General features: G+C 44.7%; 1 protein-coding gene and 1 pseudogene across 1 annotated transcript in view; one reads left to right on the top strand and one right to left on the bottom strand.

Annotated features, from left to right (window-relative positions):
• PPP1R14C (protein phosphatase 1 regulatory inhibitor subunit 14C) overlaps positions 1-21,493 on the bottom strand; it is a 67,421-nt gene that overhangs the window by 31,439 nt on the left and 14,489 nt on the right. The gene's annotated exons all lie outside the window — the stretch shown is intronic.
• On the top strand, positions 4,764-5,866 carry LOC114228693 (small nuclear ribonucleoprotein G-like; annotated as a pseudogene).

Below are 21,493 nucleotides of genomic sequence, written 5' to 3'. Positions count from 1 at the left end.
TTGGTGTTACGAACCAAGGAAGAGGAGGTCAGACTCTGGGTATATTTTGAAAGTTGAACCAATGGGATTTACTGGCCCACTGAATATAGGATACAAGGATAGGATGATGCCAAGGTTTCTGAGTTGAATAACTGTTAGGATGAGGTTGCCATTACTAAGAAGAACAAGGCAGGAAGAAAGAGTGGTTGGGAGAAAGACAGGGCTGAGAGCTTGTATTTGAATGTTAAAGCTGAGCGTGGAGATGTCAAGGAGATAGTTGAATACATAAGAATGAAGTCTGGTGGAGAGGTATAGACTAGAGATAAATAAATTGGGGATTCATCAGTATATAGATGACAACTTAAACCATGAGACTAAAAAAAGAACCCCAAGAGATGGAATGTAAGAAGCTCAGAGAAGAGGTCTGAGGGCTTATCCCAATGTGTAAAAATTAGAAAAATGTGGAAGAATCAACAAAGAGAATGGGAAGAGTTTGCTGCCTGGGAAGCCAGATGAAAATAAAGTGTCTTAAGGGAGGAGGGGCTGATCAACTGTGTCAAACCCACAAATGAGATAAGGAATGAGAATGGGCCATTGGAGTGAGCAACACAGAGTCACGGTTACCTAACAAGACAGCTTTGGTGCAGTGTTGGTGGGGAAACCCTGAGTCATTTCACAAAACAAAGGACAATTGGGACTGGGTTTGGTGTTCAAGAATATAGAGAGGTTTTTCAAGTTTTGTTTTGAAGAAAAGAAAAGGGTTTACTAACTAGAGGAGGAAGAAGAAGGTCAAGAAAGAATTTTAGATTTTAAAAGTGAAGAAATAATAGCATGTTTATACTCTGATGGGAACTATCCAGCAGAGAAGGAAATAATTATGACACAGGACAATGAGGTGAAATTATCAGAGCACCATTGCTGGGTGGGAAGAAGTTACAGTCCCTAGTTTGGGATGTGAACAGTGCATCCATTGTGAGAAGACTCACAGTGTTTGTGGACATGTGCCAGTGGGGACATGTGGAGACTTGTAGAAGTTCCCTCTGACTGTCTTTATTTTCTCAATGAAACAGGAAACAAGGCTGATGGCTGAGATGAGGTGTTGGAGAATGGAGAAAGAGGAATGGTATGCATATGTCACCTAGGAAAATGGGAAAACTGGTGGTCTAGACAAACATAGTGTAAGTATGAGGGCCAGCTTGTAGTTACCCATCATAAATTCATAGTGAACCCAGGCAGAGAATGAATGAGTGGATTCACAAATACTTCTGAAGAGATCAACAAACCACAATCTGGACAAAGAAAGTTTGGCTAGCTCTCTTTTTTCCCCTCCAGAACAAGTAACAACAACACGGGGGACATTGTGTAATTGGACACTTAAAGCAGGTTCCTTCTTAGTGGACCTCAAGCATCACCTTACACATTGTTGACACTCCATTAAATATTTGCTCTTAAAGGAATATTTCTGAAACCCGACATCAGCTTGACCTAATAGTATTTCAGAACAGATTTTAAGCCAAGCAGACTGGGGTTCTGGTCCCACCTCTACCAATCACTATTTGTGTGACATAACCTCTGTGCACCTCAATTTCCTCATGCATAAAATGGGAATAAATAAAAATAGAACTCACCTCACTGGGCCTCAAGGATTAGATAGTAAGTCTTTGCCTAACACAGTGCCTGCCTTATAGTAAGTGTTTCACCAATGAGAGCTACTGTAAGTCTGAGGAAATCAACAGTGGACCCGGGCCAGGAAAAAGATTAGTCTTGATTCAAATTTTTATCAGATCAGGGTGATGCCTTTGTTTACAGAGCTCAAAATGTCAGTTTTATTATGCATCTTTTAAGGATTGTGGGCCTCTGTCCAGAAGACTGATTAGCAATTCACCTGATCTACACCCTCTAAGAATCAGTAAGTCCCTGAGTGGGGACTTTGGTTAATATAAAAAGGCAAAGTTCTGAACCATAAATCAGCTATGAATCAGTGAGTTGGAGCCCACGTGTTTGTTTGCTTTAAAATATCTGTGTAACCCCATAGCAATGAGTAAGGAGACACCTAATTGGTGGTGTTGCTCTTATATCAATCAGGGGCAAAGCAGACGTACAGTTCTTAGTTCATCCTAGTGTTAGGTCGAGGCAAGGGGGAAGTCCACAGCCATACAAGCATCCGCAAGGTAGATGGTGACAAAGATAACTGGCGCCTTCCTAGACCCTTGCCTGCCTTCCTAGACCCTTGCCTGCTTTCCCAGACCCCTGACCAAGGCAGGAATTCCACACCTCTCATGCCCTCCACCCTCCCCTCACTAAACAGCTGTACAAAGGAAGTACCTAAGCCCCCGTTTTGGCGTGAACTTCCCTGGCCCACTCTCGGACCGGTGAGTTTCCCCCGGGAGCGCAAGATTAAAACCTCCCCCCCCCCCTTTTTCATCGCCTGGACTCTGTGTCTTGTTTCCTGTGTCGCAAACCTTTCACCTAGCTTGATGCCTGTGTCAATTGCCAGAGCTGTTTCATGAATGAGGCACATAAAAAATAAAATAAAATATCTATGTAAAACACAAACTATCACAAAGTACATTCCTAGGCTTGGTCAAGAAGTGCAAATATGAGTAAGACAGTCCTCTTTTATAAAAACAATAATAGCGCCCTAGCTGGTTTGGCTCAGTGGATAGAGCGTGAGCCTGTGGGCTGAGGGGTCCCAGGTTCGATTCCGGTCAAGGGCACATGCCTGGGTTTTGGGATTGATTCCCATTGGGGGACGTGCAGGAGGCAGCCAATCAATTATTCTTTCTCATCATTGATGTTTCTATCTCTCTTCCTCTCTGAAATCAATAAAGATATTTTAAAAATCTTTAAAAAATAAAAACAATAATAGCTAATATTTATCAGGATCATTGAACCAGGCACTGTGTGAATAACTTAAAATCAAGAGTTTAATTACTTCTCATCTCAACCCTAGTAGCAGGTGCTATCATTACAAGTGAGAAAATGAAGACTTTGGGAACTTATGTGATTTGTCCTGGGTCAGGCACTTTGACCTAAAGTGAGATGAGGAATCAAGGCCAGACTAAGAGCTTGGAGGGCCTTGCTGAACAGTGACGGCCTTGGCCTTGGCCTTCCTGTAGCTTCTTAGAGGTGTTCTGTTTTAGGGGGTAGAGATAGGGCTGGGGGATTCATAAGAATTAAGAGGAGGGGCTGGATTCAGTGTAGAACTAGCCCAGGTTAAGATTCCAAACTGTGGTTGTTGGTGTTAAGTTGTCCACAGCTTTCAAACTCTATCCAGAGGCACACTTGATAATAAAACATTCCATACTGGTCTGGAGAAAGGTTTTAAGGGTTCCAAATGGGAGCAGCCCTAGAATTCGAGGTCAGGAAATGTTTCCACTGAAAGAAAAGCTAAAACAATCAACATCAACATGAGGAGCTTAGCCATCACCAGATATCCCTCCAACGTAAAAGATGCTTTGATGATATATTACAAATGAGACTCAGGTATTTCCCCAGTCCTCCACAACAAGGCTGGAATGTTGGCTGAATTCAATCAGGGATACCCGGAGGGCTTCCTTATCCAATCGAGAGACCTGAGTCTTCTTCAAATCCAATAACTGTGACCATGAAAAATGGGATGAGGGTGTCAATTAAGTCACCAAAGAACATTGCAATCTGCTCTATTGAGTTAAGGCCTCTGTCTGAGCTGACACTGTGTCAACAGAAAGAAATATATTAAGACGTGGGAGATGGGGAGTAGACTCAAACAGTTAAAATGCAACACTCTTCATCTGGCACTTTGGAGGAAAAAGATCACACAGATCCTCAAGGGTTATATCCACAAAACTAACGCCAAGAAGGGAATTAATGAGTGAAGAAAGGGTAAATTAAAATACCTCTGAAGAAGGCCGGTGCCCTTTGTTCTGTTCACCAATCAAGCTTCTGATTTCCTGTCTCATTTCCCAATGGCACCCACCCACCAGGACAATGTGTCCTGAGCAAATGATTACTGTCACCTTCCTGCCAAATGTCACACTCATTCACTGGCAAATTCTGTTGATCCTACCTTTAAAGAACACCCACATCTGCCCACCCTTCCCCATTCCCACCTTCAACACCTTGGTCTGGGCCATACAGCCTCTCTGGCTTCCTAACTGACACCTGACCTTCCACACTGCCCATTTGGCCATTCTCCACAGAGCAGCCACACTGTCTTTTCAAAACTCTAACCTGCCTTCAACCACTTAGGAACGAAATTAATAGTTTTTTAATGTGTTGTGTAAAGACTTGTCTGGCCATCTAATTAAGCTATTACCAAAAGAAGAAAAATTCAAATAAGTAGATTATCTCACCACAAAACCAGCAAAACCAGAAGTAGATGAATGTGTTGTGAATTAGAAGCCCTTAATGCTTTAAGACAAGTAATACATACGAAGTTAAATTTTGACAAGTTGTAGTCATCGCCTAATGAAATAAATAAGTCCCAATGATAAATCTCTCTCTCCACAGTGACTGAATCTATGTTAGAGTATAATATTCTACTTTGATTTTTTTCACATTGTTGAATTTTCTGTGTGAATGAAAAATACTGGAAAGGATCAGACTTAAATGTGGTCATTCAGGGTAAAATATAATTTTAGGTTTAAAATGGAAATATTGCATAGAGAAATTAGTTGTGGAGATATAAATTAAACCCCAAAAGGCAAGTAGACAATAATGAATAAATCAAATATAATTTAAACCAAAAAAAATCAAGGAATTTGTTTTGAGGGAGATATCTTTGAGCTCACCAAGTAGACACCATGAGCAAAGCTCATTCTCCCAAGATGAAAAAAAATTGTGGACAAGAAGTTATCATTGAAATGAAATGATGGCAGACAAGTCCAAGGAATACTGTGGAGCTCTGATCCCTTTATGAATCTTGTGATAGATGAATGTGTGGCGATGGCAGCTAGTGGGCAACAGAACGATATTGCAACGGAGGTGATACGAGGTAATAGTACCATCATGTTGGAAGCCGTGGGACCAGCACACACAATGGCTCTGATCTCCAGAGCACCTGCTTTACTATGACATGAAAATCAGGTTGTGTACATTTCCCTAGTGAACTTTGTTGTTAAACAAGCTTTTGTAATAGTCATAAAAATAATTCAAATCTGATCACCTCTCTCCCCTGCTTCAATGGCTTCTAACTAAACGTAAAATTATGACTCCCCGACTTGGCCCCCAAGGTTCTCATGCTCTAACCGTACCCCGCCTTTTCCCTTCAGCTAGCTGACTTCTCAGCCTCCAGTCCTCACCTAAGAGAGGCCCTCCCCTACCTGCTCTCAGGTGGCCTAACCTTCCCTTGTTCTAACACACTTCCCTTTCCTTCTCCTTCTTTCAAGCAGCCGTCGTTTTGTCTATTAACCACTTTACCACATAACCAGGGACCCCAGCTCCCAGCTCAGTGCTGAGCACAGAGGGGTTACTCCCCAGAGGCTGGCTTAGCTTCCTGCATGGATTACCAAAGCTGGTTTACTGGACATGCAGCCAATTCATACGATGACAAGTCACATATGCCTCTGAACCAAAGGCCATGGAGAGGCTCAGCAAAAGCCCAATAAAATAAGTGAGTTCGGCGTGGCTGGGGTGGCTCAGTGGTTGAGCATTGACCTATGAACCAGGAGGTCATGGTTCAATTCCCAGTCAGGGCACATGCCCAGGTTGCAGGCTCGATCCCCAGTGTGGGGTGTGCAGGAGGCAGCTAATCAATGATTCTCTCTCATCATTGATGTTTCTCTCTCTCTTCCTCTCCCTTCCTCTCTGAAATCAATAAAAATATATTTTAAATAAATAAGTGAGTTCACTGAGGCGCTTTTCATGTAAAACACTCCCCCTTGAGGTCTCGCTCTAGATCATGTAGCACATTTGCTCTTTAGACAATGGACTTCCCTTCAAAGTGGATAGGAACATTGTTCCTGGGGCTTTGCAAGACCATCACAAGAGAAAACCCCACTTGCTAAACTTCCAGGGATTGATGTCCTTTGTCCCTGACTAAATAAACTGATTATTTCAAATGAGGATAGAGACGTGGCAAAGAGTAATCCTTTTGGGGAGTGATGGTAACGCTCATCAGCATAATATTCTGGTGGTCCTTCCTGGAACATGGGTAGGTCTGAGCTCCCTCTGAAGACAGACATGGACGTGTGACTTGCTTTGGAATAACCTGGAGGTAGAAGTGATTATACCCTTCCTGCTGGAAGCTTTCAGAGACAATGTGTGCCTCCCATGGCCCGTGACCTGCTTTCATAATCATGTAATCATGTGTCCTGATGAAGCCCCATTTGCCTGGGTTCCTGGGTGACAATGAGGAACAGAACACCCATGTCAGCCAACACTGTGTACATAGCATGGGTGAGAAATACAACTTTGTTGTTTTAAGCCACTGAGATTTTGGGACTTTCTTGACTGTAGTCTAACCTAGTCTGTCTTGATCGATACACTGAGCTGATTATTGTCACTGACTATTTATTGGAATGATAAATGATCACCAGGTTCCTATTATGGACAAAGAGGCTGAATTTAGTCAAATGACGAGGTTTAGTTTGGTTTCTTTAATATCATTTACACCTATGCTAGTTAGTTATATAGTCTGTGTCAAACTCAGCATTTCCAGAAAAACAAATTCTTATCCTACCCCTGCCTCGAACTTCTCACTTCATCAAGCAATTGCTATGGAAGGAGACAAAGGGATAAACATACCGAAAACTGTTTACTGCACAACGCAGTTGTATTTCAGGTCTCAAGTTAGAGAAGCAATGAAAAAAAAAAATCTGTCACAACCCACATCAAAAAGACATCACCACATTAATGAAAGACATTAAAGATACACACAAAGTGTGCTGTTTTTCAGAAAGGTGACTCACAGTCTCTACCCAAACCTCGGTGGCCTGGCTCTCCAGCATGCTGCAATTAGGGCAAAGGTCAAAGCATCTCACTAGATTAGAAACAAGAAAACTAGGCTCATATGTGACATTTCTCCTAATTAAGGTATAAGCAGAACAAAAAATAAAATAAAACAAAATAAACAAAAAACATTATGTGCAAAAAAATATTTTTTAATTTGAGAAGTGGGGTACTTGGGAAAACAGGAAACAGCACAACAGTGAAGAGCTGGGGTAACAGCCAAGGACAATGCTATTAACAGTTGAAAGTTCAAGATGAGATTTTTTTAAATGTCCTACCATACTGTTAGATCTTCTCTTAGGACACCCTGAATCCTCAAGTGGAAAGGAATAGAAAGGTCCACTGCCCTCCCTGAAACTACCCCGAATACTCCCTCCCACAGAGGAACCTGGTGCCAGGCCAGGCCAGGAAACCCTTTCAAGAACCTCTCCTAAGATGCCAGCCTCCCTGGAAGTGGTCAGCCACTTCCTCAGCAGCAGACACAGCAGAGGGGATGAAAGCTGTACTTCTGAAGACCACGCTACTTGAGTTCACTTTTCCAAAACATAATCACTCGTTACCGCATTTAAATCCAACCATTGGTTCCTAAGGGAGAAGCTAGAGTTTCTCTACCTTCCTCCCACCCATCACAGCCTGCGCTGGGAGGAGAGCCCCACAGCGACCATTCGGTGATCATGACATAGGCAGTGAGTCATCCTGGAGCAGCAAAACCACACTGCTGGGCTTCAACCACACTCAAACCTGCGGATTTCATTCACTCAACCCAACCCCCAGCGCCCTGTTTGGCCACAGCCCTGTCTTCAAAACCATGCTGGGTTCACTCTTATCTCCACGTTACATGTTCTCAAACTGCTGACACAGACTGCAACCCGTGTGTCACCTACTGAAGTGACTGCAGGGAGGTCTTCAAGACACAGGCTTCAAATAGCTCTTCCAAGAAGGGCCTGTACGGCTGTGGCCACATTGATGTCAGAGAAAACAGGCACACGGAGGAGCTTGCGTGTTTTATCTACACGGGTAGCGCTCCTTATGCGATGCTGGATGAAATCTAAAACTCACACGTCAGACAGTCCGAAGTGTTTCTATTTCATTAAAGCACTTTCCCCAAATCCCACGATGTATAGCTTTCACAACAACCCTTTTATGTAGGTGGAACCAATATCCCCATTTTACAGATGAGGAAGCTGAGGCTCAGAGAGGGACGTTCAGTTATTTGCCTTGGAGGGGAAGCCAAGACTTGGACCAGCCTCTACTCTGTCTCACACATAGTGACAGCTAACATTGACTGAGTGCTTACTCTCTACCAGACTGTGTGCTAAATGCTATGTATTACGCGGATCACCTCACATCCCTCTTATTACCCCAGTTGTTTGGGTAAAATCTGGCAGAAACCAAAGAACAAAAAGGCTGAGTCATTTCCCCCGTCAGTCAGTGTAGTGTTAGACTGACTCAAACTCTTATCTTTCTCACTCATTCTATGCATGACGTTACTTACTCACATCACAACTATACTAAATAATAATAATAAGGTTGTTTTTTTTTTTTCACAAATATGAAAGCCTCATCATGGATGTTATCAATTATTTTTAATAGTCCATGAACCAATGTCAAAGATTTAACATGACCTGTGTATTGGGGGATTCCAAGTCTAATAAAGGGCAAATCGGTAGTTAGTTTCCATATAAAAGACAGGCCTGTGTGTCCAGACCCCCAAATCTAGACGCTGACTGGGATTCTCCTCACCTGGGTGGTCCCCTCCCCCCACCCTTTCCTCACTGTGTCCCCCAGCATGCCTCCCCATGATGGCCTAGTCTCTGGACAGGCAGACCCACAGGCCTGCCTTCCACCAGGAGGCAGTGATTTGGAGGGGATGTGAGGAAGTTGAACAGAGCTTTGAGTAGGCCTTCTCTCCTCACGGGAACAGAGAGCGTCTAGAAAGTGGCAAGTGCAGCTGGCTGGCGTCCCCGGAGAGCTGGCTTTGCCTGCACATGCCCGTTTGGGGCCAGTCATCCAGGAGGCACCCAGGTCTCATTTTCTCTCCTTCTCTGTGGCTGAAGCAGTCAGTCACCTGTGAGACTGGAAACCGGCCTATCAGAGAGCACACCGAGCTGCCTCCATATCTCCTTAGCTGGGTCAGGGTATGGGAGACAAAGCGAAGCTAGCTCTTTCTTCATCTTAGATGATCACTTCCACTCATAGGAACACGATCGCCAAGAGCAAAAAAAGATCCTCTGTCATATTTCCGACACGCTCTTTTGTAAAACAATGGTAATTTTGAAAGCCAGGCATATTTTATCTTTAATGATTCAAAAAAAAGAAAGAGGAAGCAGCAGTGAAGATAACACAGCTGTTACTATGTTTAGGTTAGACACAGTCATCTCTTGGTTGAGATACGTCCAGTAAGTCTATAAATCAATTGTGTTCACTTTACTTAGATTGGAGAACTCAACTTCAGGGGCTGGTCCTGCAGGTTGGGAGAACGAACAACAGATATTATCCCGTAACCCCGTTCCCCTCCGATTGCAGCTGGAGCCTCCTGCAATTCTCGTGCTGGTCTTGCCCCTCTGTCAACCCACATAGGGCTTCCAGCGTCCCTGGGACCCCATTCCTCTGCCCACACTTGAGGGATTCCTCCGCCTCCCACCTGGGCTAGGCTCTCAGACAGACCAGCTGGACCCTTAGCCCAGATCTCCCATCACAGTTCCCACGTGGCCCAGAGATAGGTCAGCGTAAACCTTTCCAGTGTGGTGCCAGCCCCTGATCACAGGGCACAGGAGGACTCGGAGGGCACAGAGCCTCCACAAAAGCCCCAGGTGTCTGCAGGTGGGGGTGCAGGGCCCCCTGGGGGGCCAGGAGAGACACACACAAAGACCTCTGGGAGATTATGCTCACAGTATACAGCCTACTCATGAGTGAGGTAAAACATTAAGCTGATGAGTAGACAATATTTATACCACGACCCAGGCCAACAGTAGAGCAAAGGGGAAAGACACAGGCAGCAGAGAGAAGCCCATCTCCCATGCCCAGGGATGAAGTCTGTCCCCGTCTACTCACTGGGAGTCACTGGGCAGAAGCAGCCCCCGGGGTTCTGACACAGGTCCACTTGGCCCAGTTAAAGTAACTCACCCCACCTGCCCTCTGCCTCCCTGCCCCACGGAGAAAAGGACAGCAAAGCAGTCTGGAAAGAAGGAAGGAAGTGGCGGCTTCGTGGAAAACCACTGCATGTTCAAAAAGTCACAGCCCCTTGGCCACTCCACACCGGACCCTGTCTTTACCCTCTTTGCTGTCAACAGACAGGGTCCAGTCCTCAGTCACATGGGCAAGACTTTTCACTTCTTATCAACCAAGATAGTTCCCGTCCCAATATAGTGCCCGAAAGCACCATTAAGTGAGACCCATATATGGGCCCAAACTCTGACTTCACCTTCCCTCTCTTCTCTGCAGGTCCCGTCACAGAGACAACAGGCAGAGGGTTCTGCAACAAGACCATTGTCTTATTCTCTGCTTCAAGGCACCGTCTAGGTGCTCCTGGGACTGGGTAGATGTGTGCCATGCCCTCTCCGACGGGCAGTGCAGGGAAAGGCCTGCACCCTCCTGCTGAGCGTTAAGATAAGCTAAATCCTGTCCAGAGGGCATTGCAGCATCAAAAACTTTACAGCAAACCCACCCAGCACGCATCTGTCAGGTTTGGGTGAAGTTTGCAGGCTGGAAAACACGGATATTAGGATTTCTGTCAAACGGGACACAGAATCAAGAACACAGGAAGCCAGAGGAGGAGAATGATGGGCCAGCTGGTACACAGGGTAAGGCCAGATCACTTGCCCAGTGGGACTTGCCTTAACTAATTGGCTATTCCTAGCAATCTTGCTTCTCACTTTCCTGAGTGGTCTCGTCAATCAGTGTAAACCCACTGTCTCTCCCATAGGTTCCCCCACACGGTGAACCAGATTCTCCTGATTCAGCCACTCCTTCAAGTTCACTGCCAAACCAGACACCGGTAGCAAGGGCAGGGACCTGCCCTTACATGGGCCTCACTCCCATTAATAGAGTAAAGGAAAGATCTCACTTCTGTGGCCTGAAAGGGATTTGTTAGAATGTGGACTAGTTGAAGATGATCATAACAACTCTGTGGCCCCCGAGACACCAATCCACTAGATCACTAAAATAGCCGTAGAAAGAAGCAGATTGTGATTCAAACAGAGAATAATTCCTTCAAATGAACTAAGGAAGTTCTCACATGTTTATTTTTATTTTTCCATCCTCACCTGAGGACATGCTTAGAGAGAGGAAGGAAGTGGAGAGAGAGAGAGAAACATTGATGGCTGCCTTCCATACGTGCCCCAAATGAGAATAGAACCCACAACCCAGGTATGTGCCCTGACTAGGAATAGAACCAGCAACCTTTTGGTGTATGAGACAATGCCCAACTGAGCCACTCTGGCCAGGCACTTGATGCTTTGAATAAGATAGCATAGATAGAAACAGGAAGTCGCTTTTCTGTGATCCCTTCAGCTCTAAGACATACAATCAGGACAAAGTTCAGTTTAAACCGGAAGATACTGCCTTGCAGCACAAAACAAGACGGGGGCAGTTTCCAAAGGAGCCAGACACAATTTGCACCATGGGCAGCCTGCCTCAAGCTTGGTATTTCAGAGTAATGACTGCCTTAATGACTCAAGGAGGCCATGGCACCCTGTAGAGATGGAGATGGCGGTTAAGAACACCCCAGTAATCTGTGCCTGTGGTTCAGATGGCATTTCCCAGACCAGGGTGTGACATCCAGTTTTACTTTAACCGATTCTGCTGAGAGAAACACTGGCATTAATCCAGCAGAGTCAGTGGTTACCCATAGCAAGTGGTTGGTTAGATGCTATAAAATGACTAAACATGAAGACAGGGAAGGCACAGAAAGAGTTCTGGGGGTACCTGCATCCTGGAGAAACCCAAACCCCACCACCCAGAAACTGTCAGAGCCACTTCCTTGCAGTTAAAGGCACCCTCACATGTGCCATGCTCCGGGGCTGCCTTTATTGGTGCTGTTTGCTGGTGAAGTAATACTTTACAAAGGAAGTTACTAGGCAGTCCTGAAGGGCAAGAAGTTAAACATGGATAAAGGCTCACAACATTCGCCAACTCACTTTCCCCAAGATGCACTCAATATATCAATGTTCTGTATCCTCAGTCCATGACCACCCTGATTTCACAAAATGAGGAGGTAGGGTCTGTGTCCATCTGTGACCTGTGCTGGCAAAGACCCCACAGGGGCAGATCCAGGAGACCTGGCCCACGGGGACAATCCCTCCTGCTGCACCAGCTCCTCGGGGGCTCTCGGTGAGTGACTGAACCTGTCTGTGCCTGGTTCCCACCCTTTTAAAATGGGACTTAGTGATAGCAGCCACCTCATAGGTCTGTTAAGAGAATGAAGAGTTGATGTGGAAAAGGCCTTTAGAATAGAGACCGGCACACAGTGAGCACCGTGTGAATCACTGTTCTTGTGGTTGGTTGTGGTCTTCTTATTTAGTCAACAGGGATTAAATGCCATAGCAGCACCATAAGCCACATTCAAGCCTTTGATTCTCTTTCAAATAGAATCAGACCAAAAGGAAACACTCTCTTCAGTGTGTATCAAATAAAATTCCAAGAAGTCACATTTATTTAAAACACATTTATTCAATAGAGACTACCTGCTGGGCTTTTTGAAGGATACAACGTATTATAAAGCAAAGTCCCTACCCTCTGGGAGCTTCCAGTCGAATTGGAAAGGTACATACCCATAAGAAACCACAAGCAGCATAGAGTAAGTGCCAGCTGAGTGAGCCTATAGCGTTTATTTTTAATTGATTTATCTATCCTATACAATAAAGAGGTAATAAGCAAATTGACCATCACTCCAACACACAAGATGGCCGCCCCCATGTGGTCAAAGATGGCCACCCCCATGTGGACACAAGATGGTCACGACAAGATGGTGCAGGGGAGGGCAGTTGGGAGGGACCAGGCCTGCAAGAGAGGGCAGTTGGGGGTGATCAGGCCTGCAGGGGAGGACTGTTAGGGGCAACTAGGCCTGCAGGGAAGGACAGTTGTGGGGGAACCAGGCCTGCAGGGGAGGGCACTTGGGGTCAATAGGGCCAGCAGGGGAGCAGTTAGGCATTGATCAGGCTGGCAGGAGAGTGGTTAGGGGATGATCAGGCTGGCAGGCAGAAGTGGTTAGGGGTAATCAGGCAGGCAGGCAAGCGATTGGGAGCCAGCAGTCCTGGATTGGAGAGGGTGCAGGCTGGACTGAGGGACACACCACTCCTGTCATGAATTTCATGTACCTGGCCTCTAGTATATATAAAAAGGTAGTATGCAAATTAGGCCAGGACGCTGTAATGGTTCACGACCAGACAGGAGGAGGTTGCATGTGCAGGTAAGGCCCAGAGCAGAGAAGGAGACAGACAGGGGGCCTGCCTGAGCCGGCGCAGTGGCTCTGGTGGCCCCAGAGCGGACACAGGCAGGGGGGCCAGGGGACTCTGCAAGTCAGGCACAGGTCCTGGCCCCCCACAGGGTGCCTCCTCTCATAGCGGAAGGAGGGGCGCATCCTCTCACGATTTCAATCACGCTCTGGGCCTCTAGTAAATAATAAGAAGGGCTGGGTGAGCAGATTGGTTTCAGCCCAAAATGATAAATATCATGGAAATGGGATCCGAGCCGGGCTTTGGGGGCTGGAGAGGCTCCTCACTGAGAGAGGGAGGATTTGGGGGAAAGTACTAGGGTGGGATAAGCAAAACCCACAGGGCCATCTTGAATTTGAGATGAGAAACTGGGGTGCTTAAGAACCTGAGGTCTTAAGACTGTCAGCCCAAATCCTCCTTCAAACACATACTAGCTGTGTGGGACCATCCATGGCCAGTTATTTAACCCTCTTTGTGCCTCAGTTTCCGAATTGTTCCTCGTAGGTACTTTCCTGAAGACTGAATAAGATGAAGGACGTAGGAGCTGGATTTCAGACTGAGGACTGGCTTGCTCTGAAGGCTATCTTCTTCCCACTAGACCAGGGGCCTCATGCAGTAGGCCAGGTGTGGGCTGCTGCTTTCACAAACACACACAGAATTGCAGCTTTACAAAAGAAGTCACCTTGTCATAAAAGCACCAATGCCTGGAGTTAGAGAGATCTTCTAGAAAGGTGTCATTGCACTGGCCTGAGGGAATCGCTTATTTCCTACCTATAGTAACCTGACTCATCCTATATCAAAAAGCCTAATATGCTAAGTGTCCGACTGTTCATTCAACCAATCATGCTAATGATTGCTAATGATATACTAAGGCTGCTCAACTGCTCACTATGACATTCACTGACCACCAGGGGCAGGCAGTCGACCAGTTGACCAGTCCCTATGATGTGCACTGACCACCAGGGGACAGACGCTCCAACCAGTAGGTTAGCTTGCTGCTGGGGTCCGGCTGATCAGGACTGAGCGAGAGGAGCTGGACATGCCCTGGAGCCCTCTTGCATTTTCTCCCAAGCTGGCCAACCTCCCGTGTCCCTCCCCAACCCCGATCATGCACTGGTGGGGTCCCTTGGCCTGGCCTGTGCCCTCTCCCAATCCTGGCTGAGGGACACCCCCCCCCCCCCGCCCCGCTACCAGAGTGCACGATTTCCAGGACTGCTAGCTCCCTGTTAGTTATAAATGTCAAAAGTATCATATAATGAATATATATACATATATGTTTTATATATACTTATGAATGAATATATCATGTAATAAATTATGTAACCTGAAGAGCATAGATAAGAGGGAAATGTAATAAAATTATATAAGACCTATATAATGAATGTCCTTGATAGATGGTTGATGAATCCATAAAGTAAATTATTTGACAAAAAAAAAAAAGGACAGATTTCTTAACATCTATCACATTATAAGTGGCAATAAGCATGTGTTCCTTTTATTTAATGACATGGTTTGGTAGTTTTTATATCAATCTCTACAAATAAAATACCTTGTGCTAAATTATGCAATCAGGAATTGGATTGTTTTCATGAAAATGAAATTAAAGAGCAACAGGAGAAAGAGATTAAATTCCAGTCCTGGTTTGGAGCCTGAAGAACTTCCCTTAACTCTGAAATGTGTGCGCCAATCATGGGCTCTGTGTGGGGACATGAGAAATCTGAGCAGCAGAAGCCCTAGAATATCCTGTCACCAGGTTGTAGATGGAATTAATGTGTCAGGTGGAGAGATCAGAAGAGATCGTCGCTAGGGCCTCTTTTAGCTGTGAGCTCTGGGACTCTTACAGAACTTATGTTGTTATGCTCGAAAAAGATAACAAGGCATCTCTCAGCTATATGGTATTGGTTATGTGCCATAGTGCACTGGAGCTGGCTTGTAGCAGCTCACTAGAGATGACTGTTACATTTTCAGGAATTTTACAAACCAGTTGTTCAATAAAGTCGTTATTAAAAATTAAATAATGTGCCGAAACCGGTTTGGCTCAGTGGATAGAGCGTCAGCCTGTGGACTGAAAGGTCCCAGGTTCGATTCCGGTCAAGGGCATATATCTTGGTTGCGGGCACATCCCCAGTAGGGGTTGTGCAAGAGGCAGCTTTTCGATGTTTCTCTATCATCGATGTTTCTAGCTCTCTATCCCTCTCTCTTCCTCTCTGTAAAAAAAATCAATAAAATATATTTAAAAAAAAAAAATTAAATAATGTAAACATACAAATAAACCAATTATAATTAAAATGAAGTTAATAAACACTCAAAACTCATCACTTTCTCACAATTTTATTATATTTCCCTTATCTGTGTTCTTGAGGTTAATTAGGCCTATTGTGTCCATATGGAGGAAACACTGCTACTGCTCCATGCTTGGCGACTTCACAATGGTAGCCTGGAATCAACCATGGTGGGAGTATTTACACCAAGGAAATGGGCAAATGCTATAAATCAGGGAGGTTTTCTCCTGAGAGCCCATTGTTAAACATTTACCAGCAACCAATGGACATCTGTGTCCTTCAAAGACAGAGAAAGATGGGGAAGTGTATTGTGTTGGAGAAGGGAAGGGGGAGAAGAGAAAGTGAAATGGGGAAGAGAAGGCAGTTGAGAAGGGACGACAGAGACTAAAAGGGAAAATTACTGTACCTATTAGTATCCTGAGGAAAACAAGGGCTCTACATGAGCAATTTTTTCAGATATCCAACACTTAAAATTCTGTGAACATCTCTCTAAATGTATTACTCACGTGTCTGCCTTCTGAGGCAGAGGCTACCAATATAATTTAGTGTTTTGTCCATGACTCAGGTCAGCGCGGTGAGACGTCCTACTGCGCTGCATCCCCCTCCAGGCCGCTGGCACGCACTGAGCTCTTTTTCTCTTACACAAAATGGCTCCAGCCCTCTGAGCTTTTTATAGATTCTCTGTCAACCTTTACTGTCAGACTGTCAGCTGCCACTTCTAGAGGTTCCCCCAGGACTTACATGTAGCAGCCTGGTCTGTTGCTTCTAAATCATAGCGAACTAAGAAGAAAACAAAGCTCATGAGAACTGTGGCTAAAGGAAGAGCCAACAAACTAATACTACAAACTAAGAGTAACCTGAAACTAATACAATATTGTATGTCAACTGTAATTGAAAATTTTAAAAATTTGCATGTGAAAAAGGAAAGACCAACGCAGAACCTATGGATCTCTCTGATAAAGAACAACTCCTTACGTCCTCAAAGGTACCCACTCTGCTATCTTCTAGGTTTTTAACTGTGTTCCAAATGATTGAGGTTGGTGACCTCCAGACAGGTGAGGTTTCATTAAAGAAGGAAAACATTCCATTGAGACAAACTGAAAAATAAAGCAAATGGAGCCAACTTAACTCACTAAGAAAGTCCTGTTGTGTGAGTGATCACCGCTGAGCAGACACCCTATTCTGTTGCCAGGCTCTTTCCTTCCCCTGAGGCAGGGGTGGAGCCCCACGGCCCAGCTCCCCGGCTGCCTCTCCCCAAGGCCGCAAAGCCCTCTGAGCAGCTGGAACTGGCGGCCACCAGCACGGTCAGCAGTGGACGAGGAAGCTGGGAGGGACAGCCCCACGGCCTAGGGAATGCTAGGGCAGGCCCCAGCCTAGGCTATCTGCCCTCACTGCCACTCCTCTTGCACATGCCCAACAGAGGCAAGGAGCAGAGCGGCCTGTGACAGGAGCCAGGGCCCTGGTATAACCAGGCCAGATGGCCGCTGGGGAGAAGCCACCAATGGACAAGTGCCCTGATGGACAGGTTCCCTGATTGACAGGTGCCAGGACCAGCCCAGCACTCAGCACGGGACCCACTTACACTGCATCTGACATAACACTGGCCCCGCCTGAGCACAGCGCCAGCCTTGGGAGAATACATGTCTCTTTCTCTGAAGGTGGACTCAGGGCCGGCACTAAGTTCTGCAAACAAGAAAAGTACTGAACTGCTCCTTGAATTTACCAGATAAAATCATGTACTTTGCCAAAATAAAAAATCTCCTTTCTCTTATAAGGTTTTGTTTGTTTTAAAACAGTCTGACAACAACATAGACGCTCTAATTCTTAGGCCTGTTGCCTGTTACCCAGACTGTCACCTAAAAAAAATTTTTAAATAACTATAACAGAACAACAAACTACACAAGAAATAGACGAAAATTCTAAAAATTATCCTCCTTGCACTGAGCATTTAATTTGTAAAGAAACACAAATGTTCTAATATTAAAAATAGAAACTCTAAAAAGAATCCCATTACTTCATAGTTATACTTCAGGCCTCGCACAAAGTAGGCCCATAACGAATATACTAGTGTGGCTGGCTGGCTGGATAGATGCACTACTAGTGACAGGGTAGTCTGAAGTTGACGGGCCTTCCTTAGCACTTCAGCCAGCAGAACTTGCCCAACCCATTCTTGGGCCTGTTGAAACAATATGACTAATCAAGTAAAGTCTTCTCTGAAATGAAATCTGAGTATCTTTACTTTGAGCCTGAGCCTAGGTATTATACACACACACACACACACACACACACACACACACACACACATATATATATATATATATTTGATGATTTTTTTTTTTTTTTACAGAGAGGAAGGGAGAGGGATAATAGAGAATTAGAAACATCGATGAGAGAGAAACATCGATCAGCTGCCTCCTGCACACCCCCTACTGGGGATGTACCTGGAACCAAAGTACATACCCTTGACCAGAATCGAACCTGGGACCCTTCAGTCCACAGGCCGACGCTCTATCCACTGAGCCAAACCGGTTAGGGCTAGCCTAGGTATTTTCAATACTCATGTGTAAAGGCAAGTCCAGACCAGTCCACCAACTAGCTAATAATTACTGATCATTTACAGCTCATGGGCCATTGTGCCAGGAAATAGAGAGGGAGCAAGATGGGAAGGCCCCACCCAACACACTCACCAGAATCTCTAACAGACCCATATATACAAGGTCCCTGGTTTGTTACTACAGTGCAGTGGGGAGGGGGTGATCTTTTCAATGAATGGTGCTGGGTCAACTGGACATCCTGGTGGGAAAGTAAAGAATCTTTTCTTTTAAATATAATTTTTATTGATTTCAGAGAGGAAGGGAGATGGGAGAGAGAGAGAGAAACACCAATGATAAGAGAGGATCATTAATCAGCTGTCTCCTGCACACCCCACACTGGGGATCGAGCCTGCAACCTGGGCATGTGCCCTGACCGGGACTTGAACCACGACCTCCAGGTTCATGGGTTGACGCTCAACCACTGAGCGATGCCGGCCAGGCAGAAAGTAAAGAATCTTGTTGCCTACATGGTACCATACATAAAAATCAATTTTAGATAGATTTCAGATCTAAATAGAAATGACAAAACAATGAAGCATCCAAAAAACAACATAGGAGAACATCTTGACCTCTGAGCAGACAAAAATTTCTTAAACAGGATGCAAAGTACACTAACTACAAAGGCAAAAAAACTGATAAACTAGACAAGATTAAGAGCATCTGTTCATCAAAAGACACTAAACATTAACAAAAGTGAATGCCAAAACCGGTTTGGCTCAGTGGATAGAGCATCGGCCTGCGGACTGAAAGGTCCCAGGTTCGATTCCGGTCAAGGGCATGTACCTTGGTTGCGGGCACATCTCCGGTAGGGGGTGTGCAGGAGGCAGCTGGTCGATGTTTCTCTCTCATCGATGTTTCTAGCTCTCTATCCCTCTCCCTTCCTCTCTGTAAAAAATCAATAAAAATATATTTTTTAAAAAAAGTGAAAAAGGCAACTCACAAAGTGAGAGAAAATACGACATACATTCTGACAACAGACTGATATCTGGGATGTATGTATAAAGATTAATATCCAGGATCTATATAACAATCAGTAAGAATAAGACAGACAGTTCAATCCAAAGAAGTTGTTTTTTTTCCCCTTAATGGGAAAAGAGTTGAACAGGCACTTCACAAAAGGGACACCCAAGAGACCAATAAACATATGAAAAGGGTCTAGATCTCTATGTCCCAGTAAGCGCACATTACCACCACAATGCAATACCACTATATACCTCACAGATGGGAACATGGAAAAGATAAAACACCAAGTGTTGGTGAAGATGCAAAACAACTGGACTTTCGTTACTTCCGTGGGAATGCAAGTCAGTAAATTACGTAAGAAAATTGCCTGGGAATATCTAGGGAAGCTGAACTGACCTTACAGACCAGTAATCTCACCACTATTTGTATAACTCAGGGGTGGGGAACCTTTTTTTCTGCCAAGGGCCATTTGGATATTGATAATATCATTCACGGGCCATAGAAAATTATCAACTTAAAAATTAATCTGCTATAGTTGGTCAAACATTTAATTAACTCATCCCTAATGCCTTGGCAGGGCCCAGACCAAATGATTTTCCGGGCCTTGTATAGCCCGTGGGCCGGATGCTCCCCACCCCTGGTATAACCCATAACCCCAGTCTACCCAGTTTAATCATGAGAAAAAACATCAGAAAAATCCCATTTGAGGGGCATTCTACAAAATACCTAAACAGTCCTCCACACAACTGTCAAGGTCATTAAAAACAAGGCGAGTCTGAGAAACTGTCATAGCCTAGATCAGGCGTCCTCAAACTATGGCCCGCGGGCCACATGCGGGTGTTTTTGCCATTTTGTTTTTTTACTTCAAAATAAGATTATGTGCAGTGTGCATAGGAATTTGTCCATAGTTTTTTTTAAAACTATAGTCCGGCCCTCCAACAGTCTGAGGGACAGTGAACTGGCCCCCTGTTTAAAAAGTTTGCGGACCCCTGGCCTAGATGATCTGAGAAACATGACAACTACATGTAATGTGGTAGCCAGGATGGAATCTGGGAACAGATAAAGGACTCCAGGTAAAAACTAAGGAATCTGAGTAAAGTGTGGATTTTAGTTACTAATAATAATGTACCAATAATGGCTCAGTAATTGTGACAGATGTACCATCCTAATTTAAGATGTTACTAATTAGTGAAAATGGTTGCGGAGTATATGGGAACTATCTTAAAATTTTTTCGTAACTCTAACCATCTTTAAAAAGTTAAGTTTGTTTGTGTTTTTTAAGTGGGCCTGGCAGAAGGTGGATGGGTATTGGAGGGAGGAACAGATGGACAGCACAGTGGCTGATGGAGGATGGACAGAGGTTGGGATGGCTGGTGGATAGATAACAGATGGAGTGGCTCTGGGAAGCAGGGCAGTCAAACATTCTGAGAGCATGAGGATGAGAACTGGGATGGGCACCTGGCACTTAGCAACATGGAGGGCATGATCCTCTCCATAGAAATAAGAGACACAGCAGGGGGCTGACAGGAGAGCAGAAGGGGACAAAGTAGGGAGGAAGAACATAGACAAACTGAGGAGAGAGGACGGAGAGTTTTGTGGGCGTGTCCTACTGCTATATTGAGGTATAACGTCCACATCATGAGATGCACAGATCTTAAGTGTGCAGCTCGAGGGCTCCCGAAATGGAGGAGAGGCTGCAGGTAAAAAAGAGGAAAGTCCCTGAGCAGATGGAAGGGATGGGCTCCCGAGAGAAGGTCGAGGTGACGCAATCTTCCTTCTAACTTCCCTCTGACCTATGGTGGGTGACCATCCTCACTGGAGATGGTCTTTTTACCCAAAAAGATAATGATGACACCCTAATTTCTGAAAGGGTTATCAGTGCTTATTCTGAAAGTGTAAAGAGCTGAATATGAACACAATTGTTGGCTTATTTTTTCCTTATTTATTAGTACAATTTACAATTTTTTAAACCCTGGCTGCCTCATAAAGAAGAGAAGGCAAAACACCACGAAAGGTGGTCTTTTTCCTTTCTTTTCTTCTTTAAGAAAGATGGTCTTAACATTGTAACTTTAGATTATTCCTTCTCTAATAAAATGACTACACGTTCATTATACAAAACATAAATTAAATAAACATTGCCCATAATGACACTAATTAATATTTATTACATATCTTTGCAATCTATTTTAGGCAATTATGAAAGGTATCTTATGGAAAAGATTACTATCAATTATCACTTAATTCAAATGTCATAATTCTGTTGAATTAAAAAGGTAATTCTCAGCAAGATATTTTGTTCTGAGATATTGAC

Source organism: Eptesicus fuscus, chromosome 10, assembly GCF_027574615.1.
Source record: "Eptesicus fuscus isolate TK198812 chromosome 10, DD_ASM_mEF_20220401, whole genome shotgun sequence".
NCBI lineage: Eukaryota > Metazoa > Chordata > Mammalia > Chiroptera > Vespertilionidae > Eptesicus > Eptesicus fuscus.
This window is presented reverse-complemented; position numbering and strand designations above follow the sequence as displayed.